An 11600-nucleotide genomic window follows, 5' to 3' on the forward strand; every position below is an offset into this window, starting at 1 on the left:
TGTCATGGTGGGTTTGAGAACATGAGTTTATGGATCAACTATTTCATTCTGGGGTTTCTACACATGTTTTCCAAGCAGTGTCTGTTTCCTTTAAACATTTTAGACAACACAAACAAATTGCATTGAAAACCAAGAGTCACCCTAACATTTTATTTGACAGCGCAAAGTATTCATGCCCATCTAAGATTTCTTAAAGATTAATATATAACTTTTCATGCCTCTTGCTGTAGTTGTATGTAAAGGAAATGACAAAACTGGATTTGTATGAGGACTGCAAATTTGATCCTAACCTTTTACCCCTCCCTGATCCAGTTAAATCTTACATGTCACAGTTGGATTCACACTGCATCCTGTGAGGCTGACATATTTCATACACATTTCTTTTTTTTTACCAAATAAGTGAAAAATAAACTCCCCAAAGGCCTTCCATGGTTTCCAAACGCAGTGGAAAGACAGGTAATCATTTGACGGAGCTGATTTTCTATCATGCAGGTCATAGTCAACCATTGACAGGCATTCAGTGACGTATGTTGTCATCAGCAACCTTGTCTCAGGGTCAGCTGAGGATTGATTGTTAATAGTTAGATAGTTGCACACCATGACAGCTTCGTAACTAACTGTAACACCTTTACTTGCAGAACAATTTGTGTTGCATGGCTTTTAAGAGTGACATTTATTGTTGATTAGTAAAATTTGTCAAACTAAGTGTGGAAAAGAAATATTTCATGTTGTACATTGGAGCTTTGATTTTTTTCAGATTTGGTAAAATGGTCACATTTTAACTAGATATTGATAGACAAAAAAAAAAGTTCTGAACGCCTTGAATCAGACTGACTACATTAACCTAATTAATTATTTAAAGTACTGACATATTGCAGCAGAGAACAGATTATGAAACAGTTGGACAACTCTCAGCTTTGGTTTCTCATTAAGAAGATTTGAACTGAGAAGCTGTGAGTATTTTGACAGATGAGCTGAAATGGTCAAGTCAAATAAAGAGACAGGCTTCAGCCATTAATCTGGTTCGATATTTGACCACTCTTCTTGGCAGAATTGGCAGAGTTAATTTAAATTGGTGTGTTGGAAGGTTTGGTTGCTACCCAGCTTTTAAGCATATCACAGAAATTTTCAACAGCCCTCGAGGTTGGGACTTTGAGAAGGTTATTCCAGAAGCTTAACGTTTGCCTTTTTTATCCACTGCAAACCCAGCTGATATATATATTTGGGATAACTGGCCTGTTGGAAAACCCAGCTGTGTTCTAGTTTCAACCACATAGTTATGCATTTAAGGTGAAGTTGAAGACTTTGGAACTATTTCTTCTTCTTCGTTATTCCATCCAATTTGTGCAATGTATCAGTACCACTGGCAGAAAAACAACCATAGAGCATGATGCTACCACCACCATGGCTCACAGTGTTGGTACAGTGTTCTTAGGTTTGAAAGCCTCACCTCTACTCCTCCAAAACACCTCATTTTGCTTTTTAACACAGGCAGCTGCAAATTTCAGTTGAGTTTAAAGGTGTCACTTTTGAAACAGGGGCTTCCAGTTTCCAGTTCATGGCAGGCTGGAGCCTTGGTGGTTCCTGGGTTGTACATGAACATTCAAAATAATTTCCTCTCATTCGAGGTTGACAGCTTGGACCTTGGCAGACTTTGGTATAGTGGTGCCAAATTTTGTTATTCTGCTGTTTGAACTGATGACCCTGGAATCTGCATTTGTTTAGGAAAGGATAGAAGAGACTTGCCCAACTTGTGAATCTACAGTCCTCGTTCTTAGAGCTTCATTGGTTCCTTTTGATTTTTCCCATTGTTCTGAGTATTGGTTAATCCAGTGTTGTCAAATCCTTTTTATACTGCCAAAGAAAATGGACTAGTTGTTGTCAGTCATGAGAACTAATGAGTTAATAGGTCTTGGGCTTGTCAAGATAAAGGACAAGGTAAAGTAGAACCTTCGGCACAACTTATTAAAAGATGTCAGGATATGTATATATTTGTGCCCGTACAAATAATTTTAAATGTAAATTAGAGAAAATCCAAGATAAATTAAGGCGTGTGCACCCAATGCTTGTTTTTTAATGTCATTAAAGATGTATGCTGTGTAATCATTCAACGTTGAAAAAAAATCATTAAAATCCCCAAATTACCATAACATAACATAACATAACATAACATAACATAACATAACATAACCATGGTTAGTGCATTACTTCTGACCACAACTGTAGGTGGAAAGTCCGGATTAAATAAACAATGAAGATGGATTTATCTCCCCTTCACGGGGGCGCTCTGTCTTCTGACAAAGCCTGACCAGTCGTTGATAGCACAGTGACTCAGCATTGGGCAATGGGACGTGACCCAGATCCAAAACTGCTGTGTGTTTCTGATCGAGAAGTGTCAGGCAGTGCAAGTCAGGATCTGCCATCACTCCAAAGTATTACTGCCACTCAGAGTAAAGGAAGGAACAGCTCCCCTGGCATTATTTAACAAGAAAGCAAACTCAGCTAATGCTCAAAGGAAAGCAGAGAGGGAGTGGGGTCGAAGGAAAGCTGCGCTGCATGTGTTCAGTTCATGTAACTCTGAAGAGGTAACCTCCCACAAAAAACCCAATAACCTTCTTTCCAAAAAATAACAATGGTTTAACTTTCATATAGCAGCCGTATGGCTCCAAATGCAAGCAAATGACTTTTGTTTGACCCCGATGCTGTGCTAATTGAGCATGCAGGCTTAGAGAGAACGATAACATTAGACAGATGCATCTGCAATAATAGATCAAATTACGAGATTACAGCTAATTTACTTTGTTAACTGTTCATAACATCTTAATGTAGACAACTAAAAAAACAGCTCAAAGCAGCTTCTCCAGAAAATGGAATGTAAAACTCTCCTTTGAGATGAGACTCTGTTTTTCTTCAAAGCGTTCCTGGCGGTGGATGGGAGGGGGAGGCTTGTAGTGTGACGTTAAGGGGAGACAGAGACTACAGAGTGAGCAGCGGCGGACAGAGCACCCTGGAACTGATACTTGGTGATTTGCTGTGCTGGAAACTCACAAAACAACAGAAGTCTCCCCTTTGGAGACTTTAAACCAGGGGCGGAGCGTGGGGGTGGCTTACTGGGCTTAAGCCCGGGTTGTTTTGTCAGAAGCCCGGGGTCTTTTGGAGTGTAATTTTTCATAGTTAGATGCCTGGCTGACAACTGTATAAAACAAAAAGTACACACAATATTCGAAGCACATAGTGCACACTGTGGGAATTTACGACTGTGCGTGAATCCCCCCTGATATTGGTATGATTCGAGCTCAGACACTAAGCAACTGAGCGAGGGGGCGGGACAGCTGCTGCCTGTGAGTGTGCTGTTGGAGAAACTGAGCCAGCCATACTAAGGAGAGCTTAAGTTTGACCAGGTACCAAAGAAAATCATTCGTACTGTACAAATAATGTAAATATGACGGTGCATCACGAAAGATTGATATCAAACTGATCACTTGACCAATATTACGTTACTTGCTCTTCGAGTGAATCAACAAATGGCAAAATGAAAAGCCGAACAAATGCTGTTTCTTTAGAGAGTCTTAGCTTACGTGTGTTTATTTCATATTTTCAGTTCTTACCCTCCCCGACTAAATCGGTTTCAGTAATGCACTGAAATATAAAAATGGACATTAGAGGCTTCTTTCAAAGAAAAAACTCAGGTAAATGTTATTTTATATATTATGCTTTGTATGTTGTTCAGTATATTTCTATGCAAAACAAGAGGGATTTCAGTACACAGCAGGATATTCACATTTGTAACCAGATATTTACATACACTTTAGGGAGAAAACATAAAGCATTTTTACTGTACAACATCAATTTAGAGTAAACTTTTGTTTTAGATAAATATTGAAATATATTTTGAATTAGTTAAATGTCAGAATAAAGAGAGACAGAACTGTCTATTTATTATCACTTTCATCATATTAAGGAGTACATATACACTAAGTTTATTGTTAATTAATAAGAAAACTCCAGACGATTCCATTCTGAGCTGAAGAAGCTTCTGATAGGTTAGTAGAGTCCATGTGAGTAAGTTGGTGGCACAGCTGTGGATGCATATAAGGCAAAACACAGAGCCTGTTTCTGTGACATGGGAAAATCAAGAGATATCAACCAAAACACCAGGAAAAGAACTGTGGAGCTCCATAAGTGTGGCTCAGTTTGAATACAATTTGGTGCCATTTGCTATTAAGAAATACAGATAGTTTCTCTCTTTACTCTTAAAGTTAACAAATATGTTTTTATATTTATCAATCTAAAAAAATAAACATTTTGTCTGATTTGATGTTACAATTAAAAAAGTGTTTTTATATGAAGAGTAAATATCTGGTTTCAACTGTATATTTGATGATTGTCAGCACAAAGAGGGAGAGAGAGGAGAACGAGGACAGAACAGAGGTGGAACAAGAGCAGGTGAGACACACATGTTAGTCAAATGGTTGTTTACCAAAAGTATCACCGTATCATAGGTACTCATGTATCTCGTACCTAGTGTTTCTTTTTAGGTTTGTTATTTTTCAAATTCTGTATTTATTAAGTTCTGCAGGCTTGTTTGCACAACAAGGCTAAATAATTATATAAACTTTTCTCAATCTAAATAGTGGACTTTGGTAGAATTAAAAAACAAGTGTAGTGCAGGTCTATGATGATTTTTAGTGCTATCATCTAGTTCTGATTGTGGTTCTGTCTTGGTTAAGTCCTCAGTAGTCCTGATTTTGAACTGTTGTAGTCCTGTTTTAATTCTGGATCAGTTCTGGGTCTGGTTGAATTGGGGTTTAGTCCCTGTGTCTTGATACAGCCCTGACCTTGTTCTGCCTTGCTGCTTAATTAAAAAACTAGTTTAAGGTGTCCTGCACATGTGATATATATTTTTCCCTATATGAAGTCATTCTTTTTTGAACAAAACTCAAAACAGAGCCTATTAATCTTTCAGTCATTTCTACACCCCCCCCCCCCCCCCCCCCCCAAAAAAAAAAAAAAGAAAAAAAGAAAAATCCCACATGCATACTACCCTTTGGGCTAAGCCCCGGGTGTTTCAAATGTCTGGCTCCGCCTCTGCTTTAAACTAAATTCAATCTCTTCAAATAAATAGCTCTAGTTTCAGAAATGTTCTTTTTCACGTTCTTGCCACAACTTATTTCAAAATTTCACCCCTTCAAAATGAAAATCTAAAAACCAACTGCTCGGAAAAAAAAAATCCCACACAGCAGAGGAAGTAGAACAAGTACAGCAAGCAAGAGCTGAGGCAGCAAAATGTCTGTAGACGATTGTGGATGTTTGCAGTGTGAAACAAGTGTTGTTTTTCAGCCTCGAGATGGAAGGAGAAAGTCATATACACAGGGGGAGAAGCTTTTAAAAAAATACCAGTAGATCAGCATCCACAGCTCTCTGCCTGAGTAGTTCTGTTTTTAACTTTGAATTTTAATCAGAATTCGGTGATTAAATGTGAATTTGCGTGCACGAGTATGTCTGCTCCTGTGATTAGATAATATTCTTACAGCTGCAGACATCTTCCCCAGTGTTCTGCCAGGCCACAGACTCCCGACAAGGCTCTCCCCACTCCCTGCTTGAATCTGATTGCACCACGCACCCCCTGCTGTCTAATGAGAGGATTAGACTCTACATATTTGCTGCAATCCCCTGTTGAGGTTACCCCTTCCTCTCCCTCTTTCTGTCTCCTCCTCCTCCACCCCGCCAGGGCACACTGCTGCATTTATGGGTCTCTGTAGTTTCTCTGCGGCTGGAGTGTATCCTGGACTGCTGACACATGAAAGGCGCAAGCATTCACGTACATAAAACGCCCCCCAAACCCCCCTACAGTCTCTAAACACCAACAAACACCCGTACACGTGGGCACAGAAGTTAATGTGTACACATACACAAGGCTGAGAGGTTTTTTTTTTAATTTTACAAGCTGATTATTCTCTATTGTATCTTTTGATTCTGTATATGATTGCATGTGTGTGTGTATGCGATGGAGTTTTTTTTAGGAGGATTTTAGGATGATCTAAACCATACCCCCATTTTATATAAAGCTGAATCAGGCCTGCCAGTATAATTACAGAGAGGAATCTGAGTAATGCTGTGATCTGAACTGTGGATGACACCATGTACAGGCTCCCATGCAGCGTACTTACTCACTTAAAGAGCATGTCTATGTGTGTGTGTGTGTGTGTGTGCATCTTGGGGTATTGTACTGCGGGGATTTTTACTTTGGTGCTACTGCTACCACCTTTTGCATTCTCCTAAGCATCCTCCAACAGCAGAAGGCTACTTATTATAAAGCTGATCTTGCAATAAAGGACTTGTATGTAATCCATGCATATGGTTAGCGGTGTATACTAACCATATGCACCGCTACATGTATGCAAGAAGCTATGTCACGTATCTGAGAAATTCATCCTGAACATGTCCTCTTCATAAACACTACCCTGTGGCAGACGCTACTCCTTCTCGGTCTCTTGCTTTCACACACACACACATCACTCTGAATTCACATGGTGTGCTACCAGTTTACTTTAGAAGTAAATGAAACCAAAATCTATGCAAGAGGCTGTGGAACAGAAACAATACCCATCATCCAAGTCATGCATGCCACCTGAGACTTCCTCACTGTAAAAACTCCTCTTCTAGCCAAGATGATCATATATCTAGCCGCGGAGCCTTGTTGATCTTGCTTTGAGTTTAATATTCTACACAACGGTGCACCGTGTAAGAAAATTGTGTTTAATTTCTCTTGCTTACTTGATAAAGTTAAACGTTTAAACACGTCAACATGAATAACTGTGAGAGAAAGATTTTAAGCCCCTGTGAGTTACTCCCTTAAAACTGCTCTGGTTATTATTAATATTCTTTCATCTTTTTCCTGGAAATCATTTTTATTGAAATATAACACATAAAAATCCCAGGACAAATCCAAATAAAAGCTCTAGCTGTGTCCTAAATGAACAAAACATGAAGTGTAGTTTTATTTTTTTTCTCTACTTGCAGTATTTTAGAAGTAGATGCTGGAATAGATCTTTGTTTTTCTGTTGTTAATGTTACCAGACCTACTTTATTTATTGAAACCGACTTAAAAAGCATGAGTCACAACAAAGAATGACTTAATGTCTTTCTTTACATACCAACTCATGAGAAAGGAATAATATCTGTCGAAATTCCTTACAAAGCAGCGCTAATCTCTTTGCCCACCAAGCCACATCTCATCTCACCCCTTTGTCGGTATTCCCAGAAACCGATAAGGGTCTGTTGAGGTAAGACATTTTTTGTCTTTACCTCACTATGACAGATCCCCTTCTGATAAAACATAAAACACACATAGATATGACTGCATAGAGTAACACTGTTTTTATACCAGCGTGGAATTCAGGCTGCCTCGTTTCCGTCTGATCTCAGCGATGAGGAGAATGTCAGAGTACGACGACAGAGATAAGAATGGCTCTTGGAGAATGCACTCTGGAGCACGTTTCATGTACCTCTGAAGTAAACTGTCTGCAAACGCTGTCGTACGTTCAAGAATCTAAGATATTTACACGCAAGCATGTCAGTAACTGTTAGGAGGACAAATGCAAAGACATCTGTGCACTTGATCAATTTAAAACAGGATGATTAACCATCCATCGTGTATAACAGTTATCAAGCTGGCTGTGTGTGTGTGTGTATGTGTGTGTGCCTCCCCATTTGTTTATGCATTTTAGAAGTGTAAGGTGACACCCAGGTCTTACATAGGGGGTGGGGGCTGAATCTCTGACTCCATCTGGATATGCCTATTTCCAGACTCCCTGAAGTCCTACCCAGTAATGGAACATAAATCCAGATGAATAGATGGTAGAAGAGGACAGACAATAAACAAACATACCCACCCTCCTATTAATCTTTACCAAAGGTAGTTGTGATAATTGTTAACCATGCAGTGGGCTGTCAAACTCTCCAGGCTGTATCCCGGCTCTCCGCAAGTGACAGCTGGGAAAGGCTCCAGCTGCCCAATGACCCTGAATTGGACTACCAGAAGAAAGTGGATGTATGGATGGATGGTAACTGTGACAAGTGTTTATATGTCCATCTGTTTCTCTGTGGTTATACTCACAGCCTATGTCAACAAATGTGCACAGTATTCAAACGTCTTTACAGATGTATAGTTGTTGCTTTTTCCCACTGGTCAGTGCCTTTTGCATTTGTAACTCCCTGTATGAATTATCATTATCACAGTTATTAGGATGAGTGTGGTCTCAGAACTCATCTGCTGATGTGGTCACAAGATAGTTTCTATTATTACCATCTCCACCAAGAAGTTTATGTAATAGGTTTAGTTCTTCTGTTTCATAATTTGCCTGTTTGCTAGAAGGATAACCCAAATTTTACTAGAAGGTGCTCAGAAGAGAAGTGATTAACTTTCAAAGTAGTGGATCCACATCCTGGATTTGATCAGTTAGTTAGTTAAATATCAAAGACTATTCTATTATCCAGATATCCTTCAGAATTCAGGGGCTCAATTTAGGTATTGCGTGGAGGTCATTTTCAGTCTTGCTAGACCTGTGATTTTCTTACTATGACAAGTCAAGTTGAGTTAAAATCACTGGTAATCTGACAGTGTTACAAATCTCAGATCGCTAGTGACAACTGGGGCTTCTGACCTGTACCAAGTTTATCAAGATTGTACAGCCACAACAGTCAGCTGCATATCAGATGTGTTGTAAGGTTCAGTTTGGCATATTGTAATGTTGCCCTTCTTTAACACACAGATGAACATCTTAGAAACATCAATGACCGCATGTTTAAGTTATGTGGAAGTCTCGTCAGGATGTTTGTTATGATTTCATTCCAGTGTACTAAATCATAACAGACACATCCGATGATACCGTTGATCTGTATTATACTTGAGGATGCACACTGGGAATTTTCTCAGCTTAGCTCCTCTTAATTGATAATGTCCACCAGTCTTTAAATAATAAAAATCAAATCTAAATCAGGACATGCTGATAGCAATATTTAGATCATAATAAATATAAAAACCTCCCTTAATTAGAGTTTACCGTTTTAGATTGCAAAGCTGGGAAAGTAATACAAACACGCTGCTTGGTCTTTTTAATGTAAATAGTCAGAGCCAATTACATGACAGCAACTCATAGGCATGCAGACATGGCCGAGATGACCCGTAAAGTTCAAATCGAATATCAGAATGAGGAATAAAGGTGATTCAAGTGTGTTTGAATGTAGCATGGTTGTTGGGGCCAAACAGACACGTCTGAGGGCTTCAGACCAGAAACTGCTGATCTACTGGGATTTTCCCACACAAGCATCTCTAGAGTTTACAGAGAATGGTTTGAAAAAGAAATTATCCAGTGAGCTCTACTCTTATCGCACATTTTTTCAGATTAATGCGTTTGTAACTCCCAATGTCAGATATCCTTATCTTAACATATAATATTTAATACTAGTGTTTGCTTGCACCTGTGAATTTGTGTAGCCTGTGTTTGTGTATCTTCATGGTAAAATATTGTTCTGCAAACTCCTACAACACAAAGACTAACACACAAGATTGAATGTTTATACGTCTGCCTGTCTGTGGACTCATTTTGTGATCACAACAGTGTCACTACCGTATGAAATAAAGACAGAAAGTGTTCCTACTGCGGTTGAGAGCAAACTAAAGGCAAAGTTTGGAAAATCTGTGTAACTCACTGGCATACCAGCTGGTGTGATCACTCACCACATGCTCTCTTAGGTTTGCATTTTAAGTTCAAAAAGTGGTCAGCAAAATCAAATTGCAGAGCTTTGGATTTCCTAGTAGGTTTTGTAGATGGCAAATGTATTCTCTAAAGATGCATTTGTGAATCTTGAAACTGTTTTGAACCCCATTCATCCACTTTCTTAACCACTTATCCAACTCAATGTTCTGGGTAGGATGAGGCCTATTAGAAGTGTCATAGGTAAGAAATGGGTACTTTGGACAGATGGTCCATCCATTACAGAGTGAACACAGGACAACCATACACACCCATACATGCTTGTCACCTTTTATTCTGATCCTGATATAATCACCAGTTGACATAACAAACGTGTTTTTGGGCTGTGGGAGGAACCAGAGTGCTCAAAGAGAACCTAAAGAGGTTCTTCAAAAAGAAAGGCCACGGCTGACCATGATGTTTGAACCAGGAACATTTCTGCCATTGGGAAACTGTGCTAAACATCCTGATCACACGTCATGCAAGGAGACTTCTTCCGAGTCCTCCACTTTACTTTGTGAGGCAGCTTATTTCGTGCAACATCACAATAAAATAGTCTACCTCGTGAGGGACCAATCTGTGTCCTCTCAGGAACTACTGACCAATAAGGTCACAGCTACAGTGACAATAAAGTAGACATGTTTCCTGTACTGATGCCAACTTTCTATCTTTCAAACCTCCCATTTCTCTTTCCCATTTTTCACTTTCTGTGGTTCCTTAAGTTAGCTAGTACACACAGATAGACTAATGGTTGCCCTTTTCCTAAAACCTTTGAAGGAACACACTGCAGGTGGTTCTGTGTAACAAACCAGCTGGCTGTTTCCAGGAACACAATTGCAAGCTTGCTTTACTCAAATGAACAGGCTTTACAGCTCCTTCGTCAAAAAGGAGCCGTTTACACCAGTCAAATCAACACAATACTGAAATATAAGTTAGGTACATTCTTAAGAAAGCAAAGGTGTTAAATCCAAGCATGCAGCTCCTTCTGTTTAGAGGAAGAATGGAGAGAACCCTTGGCAGACCTCTAGGAGGTTTAAAGCATGCCGGCCTCCTGCAGTCCTCCTGCAAACACATTCAACACTCCGCTCTGCACTGTTTTTAATTCAGCCCAGGTCTCACGAGGAGGTGAACAAGTTGGATATCTGCCAGGTAAATCATTCAAAGTAACAGCCCTGAACCATCAGAGAACATTATTCTCGAGTGCTGCAGGTTTTTTCTTTCACCGCCTTCACTCTTCACTCTGACTTTGTTAGTGACGTGTGTGCTAAATGCAACCTTTTATCCAGTGACATATTATGTGACAAAGGGGACACTGGTCCCTCGTCCGTGTGGGGGATGTGCCCGTAAATCTGCCATCTTTACTGTGCAGTTTTCTTCATTTCCTTACGCTGACTCATACAGTTCCCTCTGCCCTTGCTCTCCATTTGTTGCTAGAAGCTTTCAGCCAGAATCCTCATTGGCAGTGCGGCCATTCTGCAGACTTTGCCACTCATTTACAGATTGATTTTAGCGTTAACGACCACCTCCTTTGACCCACGGCCCCTAACACACTCACGTCTCCAGTGTGGGGCCTCTGCTGTAGCTTCAAGATAAAGCACTTGCAAGCGGAGGTCCAGTAATCAGTATGTGCAACAGATGTGATTAACTTCTGATCTTGTGATCACATATTTGTTTGCTACAGTGTGAGGGGTCGCTCTACCCCTGGGTTTATGTTGTGCTTAATATGTGTTTCAAGACTAATGTGCGTTTGCACTTGTTTCACTCAACCATATTTAAATAATGCAGTTTCGGTTCTTTTCAAAGCCGTCAATTTACCAAACAAATCACTGGCAACTGAAAAGC

Source organism: Copadichromis virginalis, linkage group LG1 (assembly GCF_057382275.1).
Source record: "Copadichromis virginalis isolate Kocher_CV1m ecotype Utaka linkage group LG1, C_Virginalis_male_GT1.1, whole genome shotgun sequence".
Lineage (NCBI taxonomy): Eukaryota > Metazoa > Chordata > Actinopteri > Cichliformes > Cichlidae > Copadichromis > Copadichromis virginalis.